Below are 11,867 nucleotides of genomic sequence, written 5' to 3' on the forward strand. Positions count from 1 at the left end.
AACCTTCACCGCATTTCATTCTTCTTGAAAGACAACCTGTAGTGCCAAGGAGGAAAAGCCTGGAGACCACAGAGAGAAGCACACATACCAAAACATGCCTGGCAGCAACCCTGTCCTGTGCCCGGTGACTTGTCCCCAGACAAACCTGAGTGGGTTGCAGTTTTCTGTGGGAATGTGCCACCAGGCTGCCAGGTCTGCTTTTAGCCTTCACCTACTCACAAACAGCCAAATGACTGAAAGTACAGGGGGCAAAATAAAAATAAACCAACCACATTTAGACCCTCTGCTGCCACCTGCTTATCCGCCTCTATCAGTGATACAATTCACATCTGAAACATTTTTTTTTTTTTGGTCTGGTTCAAAGTGGAAACAAAATGTAAAAGCAAACAGAGTACCTCTCATTTTTATCATCCCTAAGAAAATGTGTCACAAGATACTGAAATTCTCTTTATTCCCTATACAACGTTTTGCACAGTGCCGTTTCCTGCTCAGCACCTTGCTCAAAATGAATACAGGCAAGTATTTGCTCTCATAATTACCTTCTGATGGCAGGGATTATATTCTGTCTTGAATCTGCTATCTCCCTCTAGAGCAAACTTGGCTGGATGAGTAGCGTTCATTAGAAATGAATTTATTAGTATTTTGACTTGACATCAATTGTTTCTTCGCTGGTAGTTCAAATACAAATTTTTATTTAGAAGGATATAACAACTCACACTGGCATTTGAAATAATAGTGTCACCAAACCTCAGAGGTTACGGGGCTGTGACTTGTAGTTGCAGCGGCAGAACCAATGCACACATGGCCAGCTGCTGCTGAATGTAACGGCGCTTGCTTGATCCCCGAGCAGGAACTGGCACCTTGCACAACACCACGCTCTGGGAGCAGCCAGAGCTGGGTATGAAGGAGCTAATAGGGCTGCAGCCCCAGCTGACAAGCCCCACCGCTCCCTGCCTTGTTCCTTGTTTTTACTGCTACCATTTGACTGAAATTTCCCTTTACGGGAAAAGAGTCTGGTCTTCCCCTTCTCAAGTCTTTGGGCCCAGAGGCGATGGGAAAAGAAGTCCAGGAATTTGGGCAGCAGTGTCTGAGCAATGCCTCCTTCATCACTGTCTGGGAATCTCAGAAGAAGCAGAACCACAAAGGACCTTGTAGTGGACGTTGCGCAACAGGCAGCTCACAGAGAGGGCACCTCTGGGAGCAGGAAGCTACCGCCCAGCACGGCCGCGCCGCCAGGGCCGCACAACACATGCCCAAACCATAAACCTGCTGACACTTGAAAGCTAAACGCAGCATTGCCCCAGAAGAAATGACCTCCCTAACAAGCATCTCCTCCTGCCAACCACCCAAAGAGAATCAGCACCACATGTGGCCGGAGCTGCTTCAAACCAGCGTGTAAGCACCTGAAGGCATGCTTCAGGGAACGTTCCTCCACAGGCCCTTTAAGGAGGAGTGCACTGAGATAGGGATTTTGGTGGTCTGGATGGACCCCAATATTGCGATCCAGGAATCAGTTGTTCTGCTTTACTAAATGATTACACAGGATCATTAAAGTCAAAACTCTTCAAAATGACACGGTGAACACTTCAAATGAGACTAGAGGAGCCCTGCTCCATCTCCCTGACACCTGTCGGGACCCGCAGGTAGTTCTGCCTGGAGACGTGGGGCCAGGGGAACCGCAAAGCCCAGCCAGAGGCAGCTCCCCGAGTCACAGACACAACGCAGCAGATCTCAGCTCCTCAATCCCATGGAAGGGCAGGGAATTTACCTTCTTCAGAAGGTTGCAGAGATGATAAAATCACTTCGTAACTGATAGATGCACATATACCACAGCAACGTGTCTATAGTCCTGCAAGCATGTCCTACATCCTCTCCATGGCAAAGAGATTAATTCTGAGGAACTGGCACTGAAAGGTTTCTATGAGCAGATGACAGATATGTTCCTTCTCCTCCTTCAGAAAATAAAACAGAGAAAGCACAGGAGACATTGGTGAAGCGTTCATCGCATCCCAATTTTTTCATGTTAGCATTTGATCAAAGGGCTGGTTTCCTCAGCTAAAGGGGGACAACTGCATCTTTCTTGTCAGAAGTAATTCCAAACAGGGGGAGTTTTAAGAAGGGCTTCTTCAGCGCCTGTGCCAAACTCATCAGAGAAAATCGTACTTTCTAGCAACTTCATGAACTTCAAGGAAACGTGGAAAGTTTGGTATACTACAATTTCTTTACTTTTATATATATATATATATAGTACGCAGGAAAATGTCGTTGCAGCATATTTAGTATATACAAGTAGACTTGCTAGCTGGGAAGTCTTATCTATGGAATAATTACTAACCGAAAGTAAGTATTCGCCAATACACCAGAAATCTCATGAATTTAATTCTTTGTTGTAAATGACATAAAAGCAGTGATAAACTTGAATAAATGAACTGAGGGAACAGAAAATTCTTCCAAGATTTATATTTCAGAGATTTGCTAATGCATTGAAAACAAGAAAATAAATTAAGGGTCACACCCGCACTGAAATCAAAGAGAACTCCACCACATATTTACAAATATTATGGGAAACATTCTTTTACTGAAGTTGTCCAAGAGTTTGATTTTATCTAAACCACATTACTGAAGAAAGCATATTTTAATTAAAATCCTTACTGCACCAAACTCTTCAAGTCAATACTTACACCCTATTAATATCAAAGAGATGCACTTCAATGCTTTCCCAAACAGAGAGGGGCTGCTGAATTTAGGATGTATCTGCAAAGAATCAGCTTCCACCAGGTCCACTGAAGCCTCCTGACAGCCTGTCACAGCACTCGAGAGCCACTAGGACACCAGGAGGCCACCCACCTCTCGCTGCCCTGCTGGAGATGTCTCCACACAGTCACAGCACCAGCAACTCAGCTTTGTCAGCTCATTGCAAGTCACCCAGCGCATAACCACCACACCAGCAGGTGCCCACCGTGACCTCCTACCTCCTCACGAGGAGACAAAGGGACAGATGGACGCTCCATGGCTGCCAAGGGTGGGAACGGCCTGTTGTGACACAAGTGACTCAGCCCGTTTTGTAGCAAGCACCACACCAGCCACCTTGCGGCGCGGGCTTTCACTGCTGGCTTGGACAGGCAGTTCCTCTGGGGAGATGGTTGCACTTCTGGATCTCTTGCACAGTGACAGCTACCAAGACCGCTTGGGAGGCTTATGCAATGAGAAGGGCACTCAGCACCTGAAAGGCTATTTCAGCCTAGAGTCACGAGGCTGGGAATGAAAACAGGTGGCTCAATTTCCTGATGCAGATGAGACTCAGATATGCCACTGTATGTGAGCTGGAAAAAGGATCTAAGTGATCCAGTCTAGGAAGGAGATCACATGGGGTCACTGGCCATCAGCAGCTGGCTTTCCTTCACCTGTTGGTATTACCAACACCAGCAGCAAAGTGATCCTCATGGAAAGCCAGAGCAGCCTGCAGGTTGCTTTGAGCTCAGAATCACCCTCTGAGTGCTACAGACATGCAAGTGAAAAGAAAATGCTTTACTTGGCAGCAGATGTTTACTTAAACCCAAGCAAAAACAAAAAAAAAAACAGACATGTTTACTTTTGTTGCTGACAAGACACTGGCAGACACCAGCTCTTCTGTCATCGTTAGAAAGGTAACAGATGAGTCTGCAAGTTTCAGGAACCTCTTATTAAGGAAATTGAAGAATTAAAAAATGTAGATGCATTAAGAAATTTTAAATTCCACCAAAAGAACAGAACAAGTAGTAATAAAATGTTTAAAAAAAGAAACTATTTGTATGCAAAGATTCAACTATTATATTCATTAAATTATAACTGCTACACAAAAAAGGCATTTAATTGCACTCCCTTCTAAAGTTAGTGTCTATTTTGTTTGTGGAAAGGAAGAGCAGCACTAGGCTGTTTTGGATGTTGGACTATCACTTGTATTTGTTTCGAGCCAGTTTTAAACATCCACTGGGTTCAATGGGAAGACTCTTCACACTTCGCTTTCAATCAAATATTTTTTGATTTTCTTCAGTGAGAATAAACATTTCCTAGGATTTCAGCATTCTTTCTGCTCAGACAGCCAACCTTTATGTCCTTGTTCCCAAACTGATTGCTGCTTTCTGCCACTCTGGGGGTTGGGACACTGGTGAACGCACCCACTGGTTTGAGTGTGACCATGGGACCACCAGAACCTTAGGCCAGCACAAGAGATGTTCAAAATGCCGGAATGGCACACACATAGTGCCTGTGATACTTTCACACACACATTTCTGGCTGGAATATGCTGGGTAGAAGCAAAGCAGCCTGTTCTTAGGGGCCTCGGCCCGGCAGCCGGTGTGGCTAGCAGATTCCAGCACCTCTCGGGACTGGGCCCATACATTTTGAAACGGGGCATGCCAACAAAACATCTGTAACACATCACCTCTCTTTGTAGGTCTCTAGTGACTAGAAAGCAGTAGTTCAGAGTTCAATCACAAATCTGGCAGAAAAGCAGTAGCTGACTCAATAAGTCGCCTTGGGAACAGCTCCCTTCTGCAAGCCCATGCTGACAACTTTTGAAGTGAAGAAACTGAATGGCACAGACTGTACAGCTATTGTTGACTTTTATCATCATAGTTACAAGGAAATATAACTTCAGCTGAAGAATCTGCTGAAAACACCCACCAAAATTTCCATTTAAAGTGCACCCTTTTCCATTTAACAGCGCTGCGATGTGGAGTAACTGGCAATGACTGCAGAAGCTCTCAGGTAAGTGAGGACCCTTAACTTCACAGCAGTGTTGTCACACTGGTGTCCTCCAAAGGTCTGTTCTGTGTAACTCTTGCTGTGGTAAAACATTTCCAAGAGCAGTTTAGTAGTTTAATCAATTTTCTCTTGACATGGGATTCTTCACAGAGCGTATTTTTCCCATAATTTTGCCTTACAAAGATGACAGTACTCTGATAAACAGACCGGCTTTGTATAATTCATCAGCAGTTTCAACAAACATTGTTTCAAACTTCTAATTCCTTCTTCTTAACCCCTGTGGCACATTCAAGCTAATAACTCTTGACATATGGAAATCCAAGAGCGGCTTTTGGTTCACTAAGCTCTAATAAAGTCTCTCTGTACAACATTTATATACAAATCCTAAACCAGACGCAAAGTATGCGATTTTAATGGTCTGAGGTCATGTTACTGTAGGTACATAGCTCGCAGTTTACACGATCTGCTGGCTGCCTTGTTTATCGAATTATGTGGTACTGGCTAATTTTATTTTATATGTCTGAGTTGGGCTGGGGCAAAGGTCAGCTGGAGCAAGCAGCCTGGGGCTGGGATGCAGTTGCGGTAGTGGTTTGTAGTGGGGAGGGACAGACAGAGAGCAGCAGGCTTGTAGCCATACAGCCTAAGCCTTGGGAGCGGGGCAAAAGGAAAGACTGAATGGAGAGCATGGGACGCCTGAAGCCTGGAAAAGGAGAGATGTACTTTCCTAACTCATCCGGCAGCAGGAACCACAGCCGAGCGTGCCGCAGGCAAGAAACAAGCGGCAGAAGAAAGAGCTAAGAAAGAAAACCCTGGGAAAGCGTGCAGGGCAGTGCTGGGGTGAGCAGAGAAGACCCAGAAGGCAAATGGAGGGGACAAAAGTGGAGGGAGGCAATAGGAAAAAGGAGGGACGGGCGAGTCGCCAACAATAGGGCGACTGTTGTTGAGCGGTAGCTGTGACAAACACTTTGGCCTTTTGATCCAGTTACAGACATTCAGAGAATTGCCTTATGCAGGCAGAACTGGGCACGGGGCCAGGACAGAAACACAGGGCCTGATTTTGCAAACCTGCTTGGTGCCCTCCCTGGGAACAGCCCTCGGCTGTGGGAAGAAGGCTCGTGGCTTCTGCCACACGCAGCCTCTGTGCTGGGCTGGCTTTTGCCTTAATGCCAAGTTAGCTCCCAAGAAGATCTGGTGCTCAGCACCTCTGGAAGAAGTACTACCTGAAATGCCAAGGGGCCTGATTTTTCTTTATGCTTTTTTTTGTACATCCTTCAGTTGCTGGAAGGGGTCTGCTTGGGTACTCTTCTTGGGTACTCTTGAAAGTTCTCCTCTCCTGTCTGCACCCGTAAAATGGCTTTGAAAATGTGGCCCAAAACACAGATTTGCATGCTTGCAGTCTGACCTCCAAGTTTGAAAATGCCGACAAAGTTCCCTGGGATAGCCTTGGGAGTCTGGTTTAACCTCAGTATTTCCAAGAATGCTGCCTTAATTATGGTAGGAACTTCTCCAACCAGGAAAAAAAAAATCTCCATCTCCTTGAAAAGAGTGTTGAGGTACTTTGTACTGAAGACTTTTCCAGAGTAATTCTGAAATGGACAAGGATATACCATGTACTGCCACTAGGATTTCCCAGACCACTATTAGGCTATGGGGAAATTGGTCTGCACCATTTAAACTCAAAGGAAAAGGCAATGAATTAGACAAAAAAATAAATCCTTATGCATTTGTCTGGATAGGAGCAGATAACGGAACTTTGTTTGCTTCCTATAGAAGAATTTTAGTAAGATTCATTTAAGCCAGTCTTTAAGACAACTTGTGAAGCATTACAGAGAATTACATGTCTAACACGATAAAATGTTTGCATACATACATCAGTACATCTATGTATACACATGCTTATAAATTCTTGTTTATCTTGAATAGCTGCAAGTTAACAGGTCCCTAAAAGTGTAAGAATCGTCCTCAGCAAGTGGGTACTTTGAGTTCACCACCGAATACCTGTAAACATTTGTTACAGAATCCCTTTTTTCTTTACAAAATCCTCATGCAACGCACATTCAAGCTGCCTATTTAAAAAGAAACTGTCTACTTCAGATAAGCCGCTCCCTACACATTTCTGCATTTATCAAATATGACTTAACCGAGGAAACAAAATGAAAATCTATTAGCTGCAATTCAAAGTTGTGACTGCAGTGTAATGGCTTCATTATGAGCGGGATGATAAACACTGCCAACCGCAGGCTCTTTCAAAAGCAGCTTCCAAACATGAGCCTGCACTCGAGCAGCAGCTCTCCTCTCTCCTCTCTGTGCTCTCAGTGCCCTGGGGGCAGGCAGGGCACCCGGCTGGTGGTCCTGGAGGGGGGTCCCTTCCCTGTCCCTCGGACTTCCAGGGAGCCTTGGGAAAACAAACTCTTTTCTGTCTCTCCCTTCCCACCCCATACAGGAGAAGGGGGGTTACTTGACAGTTCCCCACTTTGCAGGTATGCAGGGAGAATAAACGCAGAAGAGGACTATGAGGTCCTCTTTTATTGCAGCAACAGGCCATGAAAGGATCTTCAGGACTGTGAGCATTTACACCACAATGTAACTGAAATCCTTGTTCTCCAATCCTTTTTCATTAGCCCCACTAGAAGAGGCCTGAAGAGATACTGCCACGGTTAGCTGAAGTGGAGCTGTTTGCCTGAGAAATTAGAGGGCTATGTTTCATTACACTGTGATATGGCCCAATGCACAGAGGATCAAAATCCATCCCTTCACTGCAGCCCCTTGCACTCTGCTCGCTCCTGGTCTGCCAGAGGCAAACACAGAGCTTAGGGCCAGCATCTGACCCGTGAGTAACTTGCTCCTCTGATCCGGGAAGGAGTCTGCAGTAGCTGAGAAGCAGCCATCGTTCGAGTGTGTTTAGAGAAAGGTGCAAAAATACACGTAGCATTCAGCTGCCTTACATGCATTGTTTGTATTTGGCCTAAATTAATTGCTTTAAAAAAAAAAGAATTTGCTAATGTATTTGCCTGTAAATTAGAAGCTTTTACAGCATACATGGGCAAATTATTTACTACCCACAGAGCTCAAAGCAGACCTTTAATAGTAGCTAGAAGGCCAAGTCCTGGGCCAAAACACCACCAAGCTTACATGATCTGCAAACAGAGTAAAAAAGCATGCTCCTACTCTGAAGAACAAATAAGGGGGTTATTCAGAGAATGCTGGAGGGGCTGGGAATGGCAGCAGGCTCCTGCAGCCAGCCCTGTGAAGGTGTTGTGAGTTCAGAGCTAGTACGCTAAAGCTTTTAACCCAAGTCAGGACAAAACAGAAGATTAGAGGGCGGAAAAAAAAAAAGGCAAAAAAAAAGCAGGAAGCTGCAGAACGAACTTGAACCTACATGGTTAGACTGAAGACCAAACAGACCACGCTTTAGGTAAGCACAGCCTAGAAAATAGCTAAGTTTACACCCAGTCTACCCAGAAAAACAGCAACGAATTAATTAAAACCACGTTCCTTATTTGTAATCTTGTTGCTTTATGTTGCTCATCAGATATTAAACTACCTCTGCCCTGAAGCCATGCAACCAGGGCACTGAACTCAGATTCATGCTCAAGGTCCCACCTCCAGGTGCAGCGAGACCTGTCCATTCCTACAGCACAACATCAGGAGCACAGGGCAAGGTGCAGACATGGTGGGCAGGGTTGTCGGCAACACCTTGGAAATTATAAGAATCTCAGTACAAAGATTCTCTTCTGTTAGATTTTAAAAGAATTAAACTCCTTACTTATCTCTTGTGTGTATCATGAAATTAATTTGCTTTATTCCACAATTCCATAGTTTCCACGGCTGGTGTTTCTAGCATACTTCATCTTCTCTAGAGTTAACTCCTCCAGCTCCCTCCGTTCCTAGTGGATGTTTGGGGTAAATGACATTAGACTAACTTGGACACATTGGTCAGGTGCACTAACACAGTGGGATTACTTTTCTCAAAATTCTTAGGTCCCTGTTTCCCTTTGGCTTGGGAAGCCCATCTACTTGCTCTTGGAGAGGAAGGACACAGCCTGTCTCCCTAAGTGCACAGGCTTCTATAAGAAAACTTTTAAGATGTTTCATGTTTGCAATTAACTAAATGCAATAATGCAACTGGAGATTGAGAAATCAAGCATTTAGAGATCGGGAAGTATTGATAGAGGCTGGGAATCTTAATGTCCAGACTGCAATTTGGAAAGAAATCATAATGTATGGCAAAAATCCAAGAGTGGCTAGACATGGGAAAAAAACAAAGCAAAACCCAAACTCTTTCAAAAATACAGAAGCAGCAAATGACTAAGGAAGACCCTAGGACAGAGATTGCTGGAAACTGCGAGAATACACTGAGGGAGTTGTCAAGTATGCACTTGCAAGATTTCTGTCAGAGATAAAACAGACAGTCAGATCCCTGACAAAATTAAACTGTCTTTATGCTACTATATTCAGATTCTAGACTTTGAAATAAACTTAAATGTTTACCTTAAAGAAAAAAAAATAGAATATAGCACTCCTACCACAAGTGTGTTTCACGAACCTGAGCAATTTGGGCCAAACGTCCCTGATTTAAGGCCACCAAACTTTAGCTGCATACTTGACAGGGACCACCCGAATGCCCTGGAGAACACAGACCTTAAAAGTTAGTTGGCACCTTCAGGTATTATTAGATCAACTCGCAGAATTTCACTTCTATTAAACACCTCTTAACTACTTGGCACTAGCAGAATTTGTTCCCATTAAACCTAATTTATGCTAATTAAGAGCTGCTCATTATCATTCTCTATCATTAGGCAAAATCAGTTTTTCTGGGAAAAGTCATAATCAAGAGGCAACTTCATTTCAGAATATTCCGATTTTGAACAGCATTCTGCAATAAAACTCATTTACAGAGTGACTCGTTACAACCCATCTTCCAAATGCCTCGTGTGGCACTGCTGGGACCCCCTGGGGCAGCAGCAGAGCTGGGGTGACAAAGGGAAGGGCGATGGGGTGCCACTTTTTCAGGGCTAGGAGGCATCAGTAGCAAGAGCTTGTCTGTGCCAGTAAAGGGATAAGTGGCACGCTTGTTAGCAGCGGGCAGCTCCAAGGTACAGCACGATAAGGACTTTGAAGGGAGAAAAAGGAGAAGGAGAAAATAACAAGGTGCACAGTCTTTCCAGGAGGAAAAGCAGCAGGGGAAGCAGTGTGAGGCTGTGTGCTCTTCAGAGTAAAAATCTGCCTTCCCATGACTGACTTTTAAGTCCTTTTTTTCCTCTACACTCATTTAATAATTGGTATCTGTTACTTTAAAAATGCAAATCTCACATCAGCTGAATCGTCCCAGCCCTTTTTCCCTGTAAGCTTATAGTCATCTCAGGGATCCACAGAGTGCAGGAATACAGTATTCCAACTCACTGTCCAGTCAATAAAGTGAAAAATGCCATTCCTGTTTTAGCAGATGGCAGCAGAAATGCAATACAAGGAGCAAGAACACTAATATAGAAATCAGTATCTATTATGGTTTAAATCACATTGCAGTCCTGAAACGATAATAGCAATCCTTTAAAAGCTAATGCTGATCCTGTTTGTATTAGAAATCGGTTCAGTGTGTTTCAGGTTTTAATTCTGTTACAAAAATAATTACCTTTTAAGCTAGACCCTCCAACCCCAAACCCCTCCTGCTTACCCATAGCCTGTTCCCACAAAGGAAAACAAACAAACCAGCAAAAAAAAAGCCCCCAGACAAACAAAGCCAGCCTCTTCCTTCCTAACTCTATGACTAGGAACATAGGGAAGGTTTTTTCATAAAGGAGAAGACTGGGAATTCCCATGACACTCTAAATGCAGAGGCATCATTCAGGCAGCTCTATTATTCTGTGAGGCCTTTTCTGGAAAACTACAAAATATCATGAAGAAGGAAGAAACTGAGCCTTTATAAACTGCTGACAGAGCAAATCCTTCCTTCTTCGAGAAAATTTGAAGTATTTATGCTACAAAACTATCTTTTTGATAATAATCAGAAGAGCTACATGCACAACAGCGTTGGCAAACCCAGACTTTCTCTGCTTGTTAATTGTCTGCATTCAGCCTGTAATTAGTACCAAACCAAAGTTGTTTGATGAATCATTTATACAATAAACAACAGAGAATAAACACTGGGGAAAAACAGCAACACTCTGTGTGCTGCATCATCTGATAAGCCTGGTAGCAGCTAAACAAAGCAAGTTCTAGGCATGCACAGAACAAGTCCACAGGGTGACTGAAGTGTTCTGGCAAATCATGACCTGAGCTTGAAAGCAACTATGGCTACAAGTACTGAAGTCCTTTGAGCATGTAATGAGAAAACTGAGTAAGTTACATTACCACTGCATTTACTGCCACTACCGCTAGCAAAATACAATGTTCAGCTTTGGCATTAACATATCAAGAGAGAGCTTGATAAATTGCATATGGCTCTAAGTTGTGAGATTGATTAAAGGATGGGAAAACACATCTTACAGTGACAGTCTCAAGAAGTTCAATTTATTTAGCTTATCAAAGAGAAGGTTAAGGTGAATCTGATCTCAGACCAAGTAAATATTTACTTGGGGGAAGGGAAAGCAATAAGACAAAGCTTTTCATCCCAGCAGTCCCATAGGTGCAATATGAACCAGGTAAATTTTGGCTGGAAAAAAAAGTCACACACTTTTGGTAAGAAAGGAATAAAGCACTCGAGGAATTGCTGGACATTTTAAAATTAGGAATAGATGTTTCTTTAAAAGATACACAGATATACTATACCACAAGGTGAAATCCAGGCCAGCTCATAAAAAAAAAATAGCATAGCAGATAAGGTAATTTGTTATCAGTCTTCTGATTTTTCATTTCCTCTGCATCTTAACACTCAAAAGAAGTTGTTTGATTCAACAAAAAACCTTGATGTTATATATTGCTTATAGCTCAATTCTGCAATTCTGCCTCTCCAAAACCCATTCCTTTCAAGTTTTGAGTACAAGCCCGCCCCAGTAGGTCTTTAATAGGTACGCATATACACTGCTGTCTTTAATGCTACATGTATTACCACACATGCTCACACCTCTATCCATACCTGCTCCCACATGCTGTTTCCTCAAGCGCTCCTTTACTCACCCCAG

General features: G+C 43.6%; 1 protein-coding gene across 9 annotated transcripts in view; it reads right to left on the reverse strand.

Moving 5' to 3' along the window:
• LOC310904415 (glypican-5-like) overlaps positions 1–11,867 on the reverse strand; it is a 441,629-nt gene that overhangs the window by 29,145 nt on the left and 400,617 nt on the right. The window lies entirely within an intron of this gene.

The sequence above is a fragment of the Anser anser genome (assembly GCF_964211835.1).
Source record: "Anser anser genome assembly, chromosome: 9".
NCBI lineage: Eukaryota > Metazoa > Chordata > Aves > Anseriformes > Anatidae > Anser > Anser anser.